At 47.0% G+C, this 16,894-nt stretch overlaps 1 protein-coding gene across 11 annotated transcripts in view; it reads right to left on the bottom strand.

Moving 5' to 3' along the window:
- Positions 1-2,981, bottom strand: part of SEMA6A (semaphorin 6A) — a 113,681-nt gene extending 110,700 nt beyond the window's left edge. For 4 of the 11 annotated variants that reach the window (XM_003643072.6, XM_004949625.5, XM_424960.7 and 1 more), the window contains exon 1: positions 2,445-2,981. The gene's annotated coding sequence lies outside the window, so the exon portion shown is untranslated. Of the gene's footprint in view, positions 1-744; positions 1,156-1,879; positions 2,190-2,444 lie in introns of those variants that run through there. The other 7 variants (XM_015280674.4, XM_040656332.2, XM_046905954.1 and 4 more) reach the window with 3 other exon arrangements.
- Positions 2,982-16,894: the final 13,913 nt, after the last annotated feature.

Below are 16,894 nucleotides of genomic sequence, written 5' to 3'. Positions count from 1 at the left end.
TTGAAGAGAGTCAGCGTATTTTCTCTTTGCATTGTATCTTCAGATAAGCTACCACATGAAAAACAGGATCCTTTCAGATGAAATTATACCCTAGACATTGAAACGTTCTGGCAACTGCACTGTTTTGTGGGGTTTTTTTGTTTTTTTTTCGTTTTTTTTTAAAGGGTGGCAAACCCTCCCAATCCTACTGACCCCATAGCATTTCCTTTCAAAGGCATATGAGGCAATTCTGTGAAGAAAAGAGTCTGCTGCAGGAAACCCACTTTTCTCACAGCACACGAGATCAGACTCACTAAAAACAAACAAACAAACAAACAAACAGAAAACCCACAAAAGCGAACCAGGGCACGATCACTTCGCTGTCTGAAAACGAACGGCAAGGGAAGCCCTGAACACCACAGCGGCTGCATAGATCCTATTGTCAGAGAGCTGCCACAGACTCGTCAAGACCTCTACAAGTTCTGAGATAGAGCCTCACACTGCTGGACTCCCTCACCTTGATTTACCCGGCAAGTAAAGCTTACTGGCACGAGAACACTGAATCGCACGTACACAACGTTTGCAAAGACTGCCTAGCAGGAGGCACGATTTCCCCACCGTCACCGAGGTTAGCTTAATAATTAATACAGGTGCCAGACGATACCGAACAAAAGTTAGCCCAATCTACGTCAATGAGTAAGCCACTGCACACAGCCCTGTGGCAGAAATGGTCGGGGAGATTCAGCTCTCCACTATCTACTATACCTATAGTTGATGTGTCCACCCCTTCGGAGGACCAAGCGTTCATCTTGCGGAGCCTGGTATTAACGTGCTTTACCGCGGACCACTTAAAGCCTTGGCTTCTGCAGGTCTATTAGTCAAACAGTTCCTCATCCAAAGATGCGTGCTGCACAGACCTCGGCACACGAGCGCGGGTTTACAAACTTCCAAAGCAGCGATTTGCTGAGGAGAGGGGAAGGAGAGCAAATTTCCCTCCGAACAAGCGGTCACGGTTAGCAAAAAAAAACACAGCCGGGCCGTTCGCGGAGCTCAGCCCGACACTCACCCGGCTCGGGGCTGTCAGGACATCGCAGTGCCAGCGGGCAGAAAGACATCGCCGCCGCGGCGGTCCGCGCTCGCCACGCTCCCCCGCCTGCAGCCACCCCAGGAAGCGCCTCCCTCGGGCAAGGAGGGGCGGAGGGACGGCGGAGCTCTGGCAGGTACTTTCTCCGGCGCGAAGCAAAGCCAAACTTTCTGCCACCCTCCCCGGGAATAGCGGCAGGGCCCGGGGCAGCGCTGACCTCCTGCCTCCCCCCGGGCAGCGGCAGCACCGGTCGGGGGAGCGACGGGTTCGTAGCACGCCTCGCCCGCAGCCCCTACACGGGCTGGGCTGGGGGGAGCTAAACCGTCTTCTCCCGTTCAACAGCGGCACGAAGCTGCCCGCTGCCGGCCGATCGGAGCCGCCTGCCCGGGGCTCCCCGGACTCAGCCGGGTCAGCTCCGAGAGAGGCTGCGGCAGCTCCTTCGTGCCGTCTTTGCCCTGCTCTCCCCCCTAGAAAAACTTTCTCCGCCGTTTCTCGGCTCCCCGGGGAGGAGAGCGAGCGAAGGAGCGGCGGGCAGAGCCCTCGCCCTGCCGAGAAGGGGGCGGGGAAGGGCTCTGCCCGGGAGCCTCTCTTCTCCCCGCCGCGGCAGCCGGGCGGCCCGCAGCCCCTCTGCGGGGACAGAGGTCGGTGCGGCGGGGAGGGGACCCTGCGGCCTCAGCCCACCCTCGCGAACAAAGCCGCCGGTAGCACCCGGGGAAACCGAAGTTTTCTCGGGTTGCCGGCCTCTTCTTGCAGCCTTGAAAATTAAAAACAGCAATAATAACGCCAACAAACAAAAATCCCAACCCCGAAACACACCGCCAAGCCCACAGGACCGAAAGGCACCACCACAATCCCGCACTGGAGAGCGGAAACCGTGGGTTACGCCTCTGCACGGAGCTCCCGCACTGTGCCTGTAACAAAGACCCCGGCAGCTCACAGCCCCGCGCGGTGACCGCGGGCAGCGCGGATCCGGCCCCGCACGAAACCCCCCGCAGCTGCGGGCAGGGAGCGGGGCTGGCGACCGGAGAAGGCGGACAGGAGCCCGAACACCGTGCATGCAAACGGTGCCGGTGGGCCGGGGAACGCCGGAGCGTTCAGCAGCCTGGGGGTGGGGGGAGAGGAAAAGAGAGGAGAGAAAAAGAAAAAAAAAAGAAAAAAAAAAAAAGGGAAAAGAAAGACGAAGCCACGAGATGCCTGGAAAGTGGCAGCGGCGAGCGCAACGCGTGCGCTTGCGGGCGGCTCCTCGCCTAAATGCCATCGGCGCTGCCGAGGCAGCCGCAGCCGCCGCCCGCCGTCCCCGCCGCTCTCGACCGGCCGGGCGAGGCGGGAGCCTTCCTTCCACGCAACCCAACACATCGGATACGGACGGGGAGTACTGTACCTTTTCGGTGCATCTATCTGGGCAGCTAGAGGACAGAACTAGCTGATGGTGTGTCCCATTTAGTAATCCATTTAAGGGGATCTCTCTGGGAAACTGGAGCCACTCTCTCCTTTGCAATCCTTTGTCATTACTACATATGTGCTTCCCAGGGGATGGAGTATTTAATATTTCTACTTTCTGAATTGCAAGTGCAATTTGTTCATTTCCAATGACGGGCAAAAAAAAGAGGGAACAGGAGTGAAAAAAAAAAAATCTCGAAAAAAAAAAAAAAGAAAAGAAAAAGAAAAAAGAAAAAAAGAAAAACAGCGTCCGCAACTCCTCTCCAAACCCAAATTCCACTACGATTCCACTCCAGTAAGTCCCCTTCAGCCGTGCCTCAGGAGGTAAGTCATTGCGGGGTCTCGTCCTGCTCCCCTTCTACCAAAAGTGCTCCCGGTGCGAAGGCTGCTCCAGGAAAACTCCGAGGCTGGCGGCGCTCGCCGTGCCGCGGCAAGAAGGCGGAGTCGCTGCTGGCCCCAGGCTGCCGGGCATTGGACTGGAAGCCGCTCGCCCGCCGCCGCTGCCCTGCCTCCGCCCGGCTCCCACTCCCAACCCCTGGGACGCGGCTCCGGAGGCGGAGACAAAGCCTCGACTGGATCGCGCCGGGCGGCCGCGCCCCGCCCCGCCCCGCCCCGCGGGCACGTGCCCAGCCCTCCCGCCCCGCCGTGCCGCGCCGTACCGTGCCGTGCCGCGGGCGGTGCCGCCGGAGGGGCGGCCGCGGAGCCGCGCTTCGCGGGAGCGGTGTCCCCGCCGGCACCGTCGGTCGCCGCCGCCGCCTCCGATCGCTCGGCGTCCGCGCCTGCGCTGCCCGCCGCCGAGGGATGCCCGCGAGCGACCGGAGCATCTCGGCCTGGCGGCGGGGGCTCGGTCCCGGGCCGCCCGGCGGGGGACTTTGCGGCTCCGGGGCGGGCTCCGGGAGCGGCGGCGGGGCCGGGCGCGCGGAGCCGTCCGGCGCCGTCCGGCAGAAAGCTCGGCAGCGCTCGGTGGCGGCGGGCAGCGGCACGTCCCCGCGGGGACCGCGGCCGCAGCTGCCGCTGGCACCCATCTCGGCCGTCTTCATCTCTTCCTTTCCACCGTTCTTCCACCCAAATCCCGCCCCGGCGGCCGCTCGCTGCGTTAATCCCCGTCTCGGAGCCGATCCAGCGAGAGGCAGGAGCGAGCGGCGCTAATACGTTAATACCCCCACCCCGGCCCCGCGGCCGTGCACCCACAGCCGCAGCCGCCTGCGGTAATCGCAGCGCTCCGGCCGGGTCGCTCCCGGCTGCCACGCTCGGGTGTGGATCCGACCCTCCGGCCATTATCTCTGACCTCTGCGGGCTCGGGGCGCGGGGACGGAGCCGTTCCTTGGCCGTGGCGTGGGGGGTTAACAGCGTATTGTATGCTGTAGGTCTCACTGGAGTGGGGCTGCGAGGAGAGCCTCCGGTGCTTCCACGTGGAGGTATCTGTTCCCCACAAGAGTCGCTTACAAGTGCGATTGCTTTAACGTGATTTATACTTTATTTATTTATTTATTTATTTATCTATCCCTCCAAACCAGATAAGTGAAACGATGGCTAGAGCAAAGGGATTTACTGTCAGGCCACAAAGTGTGTCATTAAAATTAAAATAATTCCTTGTTTACGGCAGCTGATTCCCTTGCCTTTTATTCTCAGATAATGAAAGGACTCCGAGAAATTGGTTTCGGTTCAGTATTTGATTTGGGATCTAAAATTACACACATTCATTCAATTTCTGGTTGTTAGATTACAAGGGAAAACATCCATCTGTGTTGAGGAAAAGTTTCTTCTTTCAGACAGTTTATATTGAATCTATACTTAGGATGATTTTCTAACCAAAGGAACTAAGATTTCATATATATTTTCTTCCTTGCCCTGAAAATCTGAAACAGAAGAGTGTTCTGCACTGAAGAGAATAATTGCTGGGAAGAGATGAATTTTAGTTAAACAAACTTATGCTAGATCTGAAAGCAATTAGAGAAATTGGACTAGTACAAATAATTTCTGGGTACCCAACCGTGTGTGTCAGGAGGATAAATCAGACTGAATGGACCTTGGTTTGCCAAGACCCCTAACCTTTTATCTCCCCAAAGGAGGCTCCGGGTCATCTCATACTGCATCTCCCCATGTCAGGAATTGAGAGCAGAGATAACACAGCCCGGATTTGTGGGAAGTTTCCATCATGATGTTATCCTCCATTGCTACATGCATTTGGCGGTGCTCGGACTTCCACCGGCTTTGTTGTGGTTTGAACTGTAAGCAGATCTCGATCGAGCCCTCCTTGTGCGTTTCACACACTTCACAAGTGAAGAAATGGAAGAAGCAGAAATCACCGAAAAATCCCATGTTCCGTGCGTTGGTATGAGCTGTGGCACCAGTTGTGAGAGGTTTCAGTTGAGGTTCCTTTTCAAAAGTGCTTTCCATTCATCTACTTTCTTTTCCCCCTATTTAATTTCCAAGCCTGCACTGATTTATTTCATCATTTAAAACACACGCTGCAACCGTTTTCACTTATCCCTCTGCCAGAGCTTTAGTCAGCTCTCCTGTCCTTTATTCCCCTACTGCTCCTTCTGCTCTTAACGTACTCAGATAACTGCAAAATCACACGAGTGTTACGGCTTAAAGAAACCAACCCTCTCCTTCTACTTGACTCCTCGTCCCCTTTCTCTCTCTGTACCCGGTCTGGTAAACTATTCTCCTCATGTTTTCTCCCCCACCAAGTTATACTGGGCTGTTTTTATGGAACAGTCTCAATTCTCCATGCTGTCAGCTTTTCTGAAAACACAACACAGCCTTATCTGTTTTTGCCTAGACTGGTTAACAACTGTGGGCTACTCACACCGGCCTGAGGAAAGGAATTATTACCCTTATTGACGGGAGCGTATTTTTACAGTGGCTGCTCTTTGGCAGCTGCATTGGTGGGCTTTCCAGTCTCCATCTGGTAAGGGATTCTTGGTGAGGTCTCCATGGAGCTCTGCATTATCTGAAAAATTTGCGCAAGCTACAGAGTTCTTCCACCCACTCCAGCTCCTCTTTGGAAAGGATCTCTACCAAAGATTTAACTGGAGTTGACCTGAAAATATTACCTCTGCTTTTGTTTCCTAATCATAGAATTATGGAATGGCTTGGGTTGGAAGGGACAAGGATCGTCAAGCTCCAACCTAATCACATACAATACAAAGTTCTGGGCTGCATTAAAAAAAGGGGTGGCCAGCAGGGAGAGGGAGGTGATTGTGCCCCTCTCCTCAGCTCTTGTGAGGCCCCATCTGCAGTACTGCGTCCAGGCCTGGGGTCCCCAGCACAGGAAGGACGTGGAGCTCTTGGAGCAGGTCCAGAGGAGGGCCACTAAGATGATGAGAGGGCTGGAGCACCTCTCCTATGAGGAAAGGTTGAGGGAACTGGGCTTGTTTAGCCTGGAAAAGAGAAGGCTCCGGGGAGACCTCATTGTGGCCTTCCAGTACTTGAAGGGAGCATATAAACAGGAGGGGTAACAGCTGTTTACAAGGGTGGCAAGTGATAGGACAAGGGGGAGTGGTCTCAAACTGAGACAGGGGAGGTTTAGGTTGGATATTAGGAGGAAGCTTTTCACCCAGAGGGTGGTGACGCACTGGAACAGGTTGCCCAAGGAGGTTGTGGATGCCCCATCCCTGGACGCATTCAGGGCCAGGCTGGATGTGGCTCTGGGCAGCCTGGTCTGGTGGTTGGTGACCCTGCACATGTCAGGGGGGTTGAAACTCGATGATCATTGTAGTCCTTTTCAACCCAGGCCATTCTATGATTCTACGAATATGGTGATTTGATGTTGGTGGGATGCTGGTACTGTGCTGGGCAAGGGCACTTGAGTCTCTTTGGCTGCAGGCAGCTACCTCATCTAGCTGGCTTGTGTGAAGTTTGATTCCAAGCAGTGCATGAGCCCCACACTGCATACGCACCCATTTTCTCCTCTACCAATTCTGTGGAAGTTCTGAAGAGCCTGGTGTGTCACAGTGATGCAGTGATGTGTCGCAGTTGTTGAACACGTCCACATTCCTTGCCTTCCCCTGTCACATTCTCCACTTTCTGCATTAGTTGTTGTGGTTAGATTCAATTTATTTCCTTCTTGCCCCTAATTCTGAGGTTCAAAGTACAGCAGAGTTTTTTGTTGACAAGAAACAACCCACGAGAGTGGTGGAGCAGAAGATTTTGACATAGTCTGAGAAACATGAGAGGCCCCAAAGAAGGTAGGAGATGGCTTTGATGTCCGAAAGACACTCGAAGCATGTAGTGCTAGGAAGAACTCCTTTTTCCCTCTCCCAGCAAGATAGGAAATGCCTTTGCAGGGGGGTTATGCCTTACCAGAAATAAAAATAAAATGCTGAGTGCAGATATATCTTAATATACTGAAGCACTGACTTCTTTAATCTCACAGCAACAACGAAGGCTCATCAAACTGTAAATATGATTTTTGTAGAGGCAACATTATTGAAAGCCTGGCAAAGTAATTTCTCCTACGCAGAGAAAAGATCTTTATTTTAATCGCTTCAGAGGAATTCACCAAGCTCAGCTGTACTCTGAAAATGTGGTTGGAAGTGGGCAGTATTTTAGTCTGCACATAGCTGTTCTTGGGCATGCAGTTAAAGAAAAACAGCACGGGCCCATTCCTTGGTCTCTTAACATAAGAGAACAATGGCTCTTTCTCCCAAGCAGCTCCTGCAGGGTCAGGGACGTAGTTCAGGATTATAATGTTTTCCAGACCACTGTTGACAAATAAAACAAGATTAGATTAAGACCAGGTAGGCCGTTAGTTCATTCTGTGGATATGATTTTTAATGGCTTGTGAATCCCTGCAAAAACTGTTCTGTATCCAAGCTCCTTACAAAAAGAACTGATTTTTGTATTGTTGGATAGGATGCATGGATTTACTTTTCTTAACCTGTTCACACATTTTCCCAATAAGGCATACATACCCAGATGACCATCGGCTGACTGGGGAAATACTCAGGAGGGGCACACAAGTATGTGAAATTAATGTAAGTAGTCTGGATTGTTCACTAGAAATCCACTGAAGAGGGTCTTTCTGGGCCAGCTCTGTGCAGGGTGATGCTTAAAACTATGGAGAATTTTGGGAAGTGAACCAGGTTGTGGCTGTACAGGTCAGTCCCTGCTACACTGTGCCAGAAAAGTCAGCAGAAATTCATTTTTTACCTTGAGCAACTTTTACATGTTGCTGTGTCATCTAGTTCCCAGAAGAGACTGTTACATGACCATGAAATAAGAAGAGAATACCATGGGTAGAGGCCTATATGATGGAGCGTTTCCTTATTAAAAGCCCAAACAACTGAGCCTAGAAGATCAGTATGGGAAAGCGATGAAGAATTTAGCACTGTTAAAACTAACGGAAACTTACATAGATTTGTTATCAAATTACTTCTAACACATATAGGTCAGATCCTCCTGTGGTGTAAATTAACATAATCCTATTAATGTCAGTGCATCCGTATCAATTCCACCTGCTTACAATCTGTTTTGTCAAATCCCACTGGGAAGGGGCTGTAGGATAATTTTTAACTACCCTATAGTGCTTCATAACAGGAATATAACTGATCTGTCGAGTTCCATAGGTGGAAAAATTAATTGCTATTGAACTTTATCAGACTTTTCCATAATGGGAAGCTTACTTTCTTCACGCAGTGGATGTGGATGATCTGCGGATGATGTGGGAGTCCTGGTGGATGACTGGGGGGGCTGATGGATGGAAAGCTGGACATGAGCCAGCAGTGTGCTTTAGCAGCTCATACGGTCAGCAGTACCCTGGGCTGCATTAACAGAGGGGTGGCAGGAAGGAGAAGGAGGGGATTGTCCCCCTCTGCTCTGCCTTTCTGAGGCCCCATCTGGAGTACTGTGTCCAGGCCTGGGGCCCCCAGTCTAATAGTGATAGGACAGAGGGGAATGGCTTTAAACTAAAAGAGAGTAAATTTGAGGTAGATGTTACGACAAAATTCTTTACTCAGAAGGTGGTGAGGCACTAGCATACATTGCCCAGAGAAGTTGTGAGTGCCCCATCCCTGGAGGTGCTCAAGGCCAGGTTGGATGGGATCCCGGGCAGCCTCATCTGGTGATGAGTGGCAATCTTGCCAAGGAAACTAGATGGGCTTTCCCAACCCAAGCCATTCATTCTATGATTCTATGATCTCACGTCAGTTCCTTCTAGATAGAATTTGTGAGAGGAAAGTTAATTAGTCAGACACTGTCAAGGGAGCATCTTAAAAGACTTTCCAGAGTATCTTTCCCATGAGTTTTGTTATAGGAGAAAGTAGCATGATCCTCACTTCCTTTGTGGTGGTTTAGTTCTAAGTTTGGCGCTGTCTTTCATTCCATTTTTTCATAAATGCCTTCTAATACACCAGCTTTTCCACCTTTGTACTTTTAGATGCTGCATCCGTTCTGAGTACAGTGAGGACCAAACAGAACAAACCACATTTCTCAGCTGCTGTTTCTCTTCATTAAGATTAAGGTTGGACTCTAACTACTGAACTGTCTGCAGGGCAAGGAAAGAGGTGTAGAGGGACTCCCTGAAAACATGCAAAATGAGTATTGATTGGAAAGTTAAGCCAAATTCGTACTGTTTTCCTGGGGTAAATTGTCTGTTCTCATCAGGACTCCATAGAATCAGGCTTTTGTTCAAGAGCTTAAGGAAAATGGTGAGAAAAGAGATTTACTTCGGCTTTGCCTGTGGATGAATGTGGTGCAAATTGAACTACTGCCATGGCTTCCAATGCAGCAATGAATGCTTCAGATCTAGGTGGAGGAACTAAGGAAAACATAAAATCACCGTAAGCGAAAAGACAACACTGGAAGAAGTCAGTATTAAAATAAAAATGTTTTAAATACATGTAGAGGATCAGACTGAAAGCAAATCCAATTTAAAATAATAAGAAGTGGTTAGTTTAATAAGTCAAAACCATTGCTTTCAGTGTCCTTTCAGCTGAACTGAGCCCTTAGGAGCACTCAGTAAGTGGAATTGCCAGGCAATACAATATTACCAAAGAGAAACCTTTAATGGTTTCAGTAGCTGAAAGAAAGAGGCTTTATTCCAGCCTCCTCCCCAACACACACACTTTAATTCATAACATTAAATCTCATCCAGCTGACTTCTTTTTTTTGTTTGTTTGTTTGTTTGTTTTTTAACCCTCAGATTGACGGCAATGGGAAGAAGAAAGGGTCTGCGACTGACAGAGGAAGGAAGAGGACAAGGAGAAATATAGCAGCCAGGACAAAATGGAAGAGATGAGGAAAAGGCTCTGGCTGAGAAAATTGGTGAGTCAGGGTGTGCAGTAGGGGAGAGGGAGGGAGATCAGAGAGAAGTAGTGAAGGGAAGGAGAAAGGAAAGAAAAGGGACTAAAGAGGAAGGAAAATATAAGGTTAGTGAGATGCCTTAGAGGAATTCAGAAAAAAACGGGGATTGGTTAAACATGGACAATGAGCAGCTGATGGAAAATGATCCTTTAGTCAGGCTTTATGCTTTGCGAGATCAATGAACTAAACCAACAATAAGTGAGAGGTTGAATTACTCTGTGTTTACACTCGCTTTTAAATCAAAGCGTATGAATATTATTACATCCTCAAGGAGAAATTAATAACAGGGACATTATGGCCTGCTAAGACACAGAAAAGTGACAGAATGATGTGTTAAAAGACGGACGAAGCATTTGGGAAGAAAAGAGCGTGCTGAGCCTTTGGCACAGCAGTTTTCATCGGTGTTGGTCGCCTGTTCATACATCCCAGTGTGCAGTTTGGTCCTAATTTTTTACTGGCAAAAGGGACACGGCGTAGCCAAGAAATAACAGTGTTCCAGGATGCAGGCTGGGGAGTGGATTGGCCTGAAAAGGCAGTGGGGAGACCCAGAGCCATTTTCCTTTATCTGCTTCTCCATAATCCTTTTTCTAAGACCAAAGCTGAGATGATGACAGTTCTAGCAATAGTTCACCTAACTGGCACAGAGAGGGCTCTCTTTCTCTTTTCCTTGTGTTGCATTATGTTAGGGAAAGTAATAATAAGAGTGCTGGTGACTCAAATTCAGTGGTCTGGATTTTTCCAGGTAACTACTTGCACTCTGACAATGGTGCTTGTGTCTGGCAGGGCTTTCCTCCACAAAAATTTGCTCTGCAGATGGTATGGGTAGCTGCAGAGTTAGATGCTTCCTGCTGTATGCAAAGGTGATAGCTCCTGGCCCATTTTAGGATGACAGTGACAACAACATTACTGCTATGTAATGGCAGCAACTCCTCCCTCCCTCTGGGCTGATTGCAGTCTGGAGTTTCCTTGTGATTATTAGAGCTAAAAAGCATTGCCTAATGAAGCCTGCACTATTACCAGGGAATGAAGGAAGGAGAGTGGAGACTTCCTGTGTTTGGTTGTTCTTGGCAATCATTAGCTGCTCAGCCTCTCCTGGGTGTGACAGTTCCAGGTAAATCACAGCCCAGAAATTCCAGCTCTGCTCAAGTAAGTTTCAGTCACTCCCCTGTGCCTGATACTAATGCAGCAAAATGGTGAGGAAGTGAGTAAAAGCCATTTGGAAGATTTGTAGCTAATCCAAAACAAAGGGCAAGAGACCGTGCAGAAACTGCTGGGAGAAGCCCGCTTGACTCACCATGAAGGGGGTTTCCATTGCTGGGAGGCGCATATTTGATTCCTGAATCAAATCATCCCTCCTCTAAACCTTAGCACCAAACATAGTGTACTGGGATGTACTTATCATCGCTTGTCTGGCAGTTTAGTAGACAAAAAAGGACAGCTCATAGTTGCAGAAGTGGTAAGATCATATATATTGAAGAAGAAACGCGGAGGAAAACATCTACTTGCATGACATAAACCACAGCTCTCTTAATTCATGCACTATCAGTGATGAAGCTCCCAATAGCTGAAAAATAATTCATGACTTATTGCCAAGGGCAATAAGTATTCTTGGTAACTAACCCTTTGTTTGGGATGTCCTGCAGACAACATTATTCCTCATGCTTGGAAGGGACTTCCTGTGTGTTTTTTCTTGTATTTTACATTGGATCCCGTGTGGAATATGCGTCTGTGTTCACAGAAAATCAGCAGAAGACATACGTACATTTTGGTATCTACTTATATCCTGTGTCAAAGACATAAATAACACACACATAGTCGTTGGTTTCAGAGCATTAAGATTTTGCCTGGGCCTTTATTTTACTGAAATCTGTAATTCGGATGTTCAGTTGAGTAAAAATCAAAGTCGATTTATAAATAAGCTGTATGTGATGAGGACTGAAGCACATGGGGTAAAGAACCCCACAGAAATCTTCAGGAGTTTTGTCACTTTGGTACTTTGATTGGACCAGTCTACCAGGATGCAGAATCCTTAGCATTAACCAGTTTATGACCGTGCCTCCTAACTGGTTCAGCTCTCAGCCTCATCAGAGTCAGTGGCAGAACTGCAGCTGACCTCACTCCATGTGGTATCATGTACCACGGACCAGACAAGAAGGCACGCACCACTCACCTTTTCCCACTAATGAAATGAATATCCCATTCCTGCCTCTGGGGGGAAGTGTTCTCACAGTGGCTCTACCCAGATTGTTTGTATGGTGTCGGACACCAATATGTGGATTATTCATTTATTTATGGTGCTACTCTTGTTTCTTCCTCTCTCTCTCTCCCTTTTTTCTTTTCTTTTTTTTTAATTTTTCTTTGCTTTGTCCAGCCCAGAATTTAAGACGCAGTTGCATTACTGCAAAAGGCATTTCTTGGCAGTATGTGGTTATCCTTAAATTCTCCAGCAGAGTTATAGGCCTTGGTAAGTAGGGGGCTTATGATGAAAACTCTACAGTGACCTTAGTGATAGTGGCAAATGATAGTATTCAGGTTGCTAAAATGTCTAGTTAATGAATGTCAGTAGGATTAGAAAATGATGAGGGTACTTTTTAAGGTCTCTATACTGTGATAGATTTATATCACTAATAACAATGAAAGATGCACAGGAATCTATAGATACTGCCTTTCTCTTCCAGAAATTGGTGCCATGTCTTATTAATTAAATTGAATCTAAATCTCCCAGTGCTTCTTCCACTCGTTTCATACATGCTAATGAGGATAAGCTTCTGAAGCTGGTGGTTGGAATCATTTATTTAGCAGTGGGAAAAATAACATCAGGATTCAGACCCCCTGCTGACTTTGCACACTGTTGTGCTAGATTTATATTGGTCTGCTCAGGTCTAATAATTAACTGAATACATTAAACAAGGCGCTTGTCGCTGCAAGGGTTACAAGGGACTTCTTGTTTTTCTTCCTGGTGTATTCTTTGGTGAGGAGATTAGGGGAGATGGGCCCATTATGTAAGTCTCTCCTCTCAGTATTTCACCCACCAGTTCAAAGCCCTCTTTTCCAAACAGAAAGCATGCCAAAGCTCTCATCAATCATTAGAAGTCCCAGCAGTCACAAACTAACTGATTTTGATGTGAAGTGCAACAGTCCTTCCTTTTTTTTTTTTTTTTTTCACATAAGAAAGTGAATCACAGCGTGCTTAGCAGTTCAAACTCTACATTGCACAGTATGCATGATTAGCAAGGACAGAAAATACAGGGCATTCGGCAGCCAAAGAAACGTCCCTGTAGAGATCCTCTCTGGACAGAAATACAATAGAACAAGATAGAACAAGCAAGCTGGGTATTCCAGTGCATATGTGGCTGCAAAAACAAAAACAAACAAACAAACAAACAAACAAACAAAAAAACAACTGGGGGAGTCCTGCAGATCCACATTTAACTTCGAACTGCTAGGCTGAACTTCCAGATCTGGGATGAGAAAACAGCATGTGCTGTACTGCCAGACAAGCAGCTAGCGTTGCAAAGCTGAAACACCGCAGCCACTGCCACGTTACGGCCGAATGCCCTGTGCCCTTCTAGGTTTGGTGGGGAAGCATTAGAAACAGTGCTGTGTGGCAATGGGCAGTGAATGAGGGCTGTCTGCCGCTGTTGCTTTTTCTCTGTCTGCCGGTTGTTGGACGACAGGCAAAATGCACCAACTGTTTGGATCCGCAGACTGATGCCTCCTATGGATGAGTTTACCCTGTGACACAGGAAACTCCATTAGCCTTAATAGCTTGGCCTTATTACCTGCACAGGTAATTAAGTCAAACTGGCCTTCTCTTTGAAAAACCCCACCTACACTGTTAGGCTGCAAGCAGGCATTTGACATGCTTGCAGACATAATGGCTGAAAGAAGGGAGCACTTTTGAAGAAGAGGTCTATGCTGGATGCATGTTTTTTGTGCAACTGGGGCTCCCACCTGACTGCTCTCTTCAAACAGGCTGAGCACTTCCCTGCTTTTTAACAAGTTCAAGGGAGGGTTCCAGCACACATTTAATAATCTTCAAGTTATATGACTGGAAGATCAGGACTGAATTAATTCAGTGGCAAATGAGGAAGTTTAAAAAAAAAATAGGGATTAAGTATTCTGTTCTTGATTGTAGTATGTTTGGTGACGTGCTGGTGAAGTTTTGTGAAAGATTTCATGATTTCTTTGAGTTGATTTTGTACACTGAGGAGAACCAATAGTAGCTGATGTTAGAAAAGCAAGGCTACACATTACTTCAACGATAACGAGTGAAGGTAGAGATTCTCCTTTGTATATCATGAAGGAGATCTCAGTAGATTTACTTGCCTTTATTCTATATTTCCATCTTGATACACTTCCTTCCACCTGACAGCTGTTGTTGGTGACCCATTTTGTGAACAAAGCTGCTCTTTCCTTTGGAGTTGTAATTTGTCTTGGGAGACCTACCTAGGAAGCTCTCTTTTTGTGTTAGCCCTAGAAAGAGAGTGGAGCGTGGGTCACCTCTGTGCATGGAGATAAATCACAAAGAATATCTTTTACCTCAAGGACTCAATTTCACATTACAACTTTCTCCTTGAGAGACGATGCTCTCACACATATTTTCTTGTTTCTGGAGCTTACATTCCAACAACAGTGCTAGAGATGATTTCTTTATGGCATATAGTATGTCAAATGCTGGCCTGTATAAATAGCGAATATAAAATAAATCAGCATTTGGAAGAATTAAGTGAAATGTGGAAACAATCAAAACTGATAAGAGGAAGAGAGAGAGATTTCTATGTGAAGGCAGAACTTTCCTGTCTTGTCTGGTTTTGTTTTGCTTTTTTTTTTTTTTTTTTTCCACCTCTCACAGGTAATAAATGACCACTCAAAACCGTGACCTCTTTGTTCAAACTCTGGTAGCCTCAGGATGAAGTTTTTACAATGGATCGGTTATGTGCCCATGAGAAAAGAAGTGAAAGAAACTCAAGAAACCTCAGTTACTTTAAGTATGTGTATGGAATAGGGAAATAGAGTCTTTATGTCTTTTTGTTCACTAATCCTTTCTTTGCAGTCTTAAGAGTCAGTTGCCCTATGTGTTTGCTTAAAGGTATCAATGAGTACACCCCTAAAGTATGAGGAGAGAAGGCAGCTGTATGGGTGAGCCAGAGACAGAAGTTGCTATGGTGAGTCTGTAGGAAGTTTTAGGAGCCTGAAGATCTTCTCTGGATGATATCCAACCTTGGGATGCAAATTTTTTTCTGGCTGCAGTTTGCAGGATTCAGAGACTAAAACGATGGCTGCTACTTAGTACGTAAAGGTAGTAAGCTCCTTCCTGCTCCAATGTCTGACTCCTCTCATTTTGGGCCACATCTACAGTGGTACCATTGCCAGCTGAAAACTAAATGGCATTCCCTGTTAAAAGAATGCCCGCTGAAACTACACATTACTTAACTCTACTTTAATTGGTTACACTTGCAAACCTACTTTTGTGCACTGTTTAACTTCCGCACTGCCAACACAATGAGAAAAATGCTGTGCAGAGATTTGCTCAACAAAATATTATATGAAAATGATGCATAATATGCGCATGGCAGCCAGGTGGAGTTAGATCCAGAGAAAGATTTTTATACCCAGTATGCAGTTAAGGTGCCATGACTTTGTCTGTGACTCCATATATAAGGCTAATAACATGCTAGCCACTGTGATGCTGAATGATGCTGGTTACCTCTATATTGCTGTAGATGGGATTTAATTCACAGTGTTTCTCTGCATGAAGAAACTACGCAGCAAAGTCTAGACCTGAACATCCAAACTTACAAATGCTGGAATTCTGTGTTTCAGACCAAAACTGAGCAACAAAGCAGGACCCAGACCCAATGTGAGATTTTATCAAAGATTAACCCTACCCAGACAAACGTCTTAGAACAATTTCTGCAACTCAGATATACTGTAATCGCTATTATACCTGTTTATCTTGTGGATTCGAATCTCTTACATTCCGTAGCGTGATTCTCAATTTCCAACTCTGTAATGTATCATTAGTATCTCAGATGGGATAAATGCTCACTTCTCTCTTCCTTCATTTTATGAACACACATAAAGTGACGTCTATGAGATGTGTTCTCGTCTGCAGCTGTTATAAATTCTTCATGCATTATGTTGTGTCAGTGTGTTCACAACAGGTGTTGTGAATTCACCTGTTTATTCAAGGAGCAGGCCACTGTTGCTTTGCTGGTTTAGGTCTCCTCCTCCTTCCTGAGCATTTTTCTGCTCTTACAGCATTCATACACATCCTGAAAAGATGAGATAGTCAGTTCCTCTCTAGGCCCTCCTCTTATTTCTCCTTTTATTGGGAAAGAGTGAGGTAAGAGCATGGCTGTGTGTGTGATCAATAGGCCCTGTAGGAGGAGAGGTGTTTAATCTCCATGACGTGTGGTATCCAGCAGCCCTGGGAGCTGGGATGCTGGGGCTGTGTCTGGCACAGGTCATTTGGATATGACCAGAAGGTCAGCAAGCTGAACTCACCTCCAGAGAAACATTTTTAACTGCAGCTAGTAACAAAACACTGTCAAACTTTCAAAGGGTTTACTGTAGGAAACATTTAAAGGGGCAAAACCATACTGTTGTTAAATCAAACATCCCCACCTAGCTCCAGAGACATTCATGTCCCAGGTCTGCAGTGTTTGGTTATCCTTCTGCTGTTTGATGTAGAACCTTAGATCTTCAATTAATATGCAATTCAGTGCTCACTGAGACAATGGCAGGATCTACTCAGCATTTTGGCAGCTTGTGAAACTGAGATAAACTCTAACCTTTGCCAAATACAAAGGATGATAAAAGCACAAGTTGCACTTTCTAGCTGAATTAGAATAAACTGTCAATGGCTTTGTAGTCCTCATCCTTTTTTACTACTTTACTGTGGTAACCTTCAGCTGGCATTGTATGGAGCCTATAAAATACTGAATGCAGAATTAATAAATAAAACTGCAGCAGCAACCAGGCAAGCTAGACATGCAAGCAAGCCTGCCCTCGACCTCTCCTCATCCATTAAATTCAAAGGGAAGCATATGTTTCAGCTGGATTTCTCTAGGATGC

Source organism: Gallus gallus, chromosome Z (genome assembly GCF_016699485.2).
Source record: "Gallus gallus isolate bGalGal1 chromosome Z, bGalGal1.mat.broiler.GRCg7b, whole genome shotgun sequence".
Classification (NCBI taxonomy): Eukaryota; Metazoa; Chordata; class Aves; order Galliformes; family Phasianidae; genus Gallus; species Gallus gallus.
Note: the sequence above shows the minus strand (reverse complement) of the source record. Positions and strands in the feature narration are given on the sequence as shown.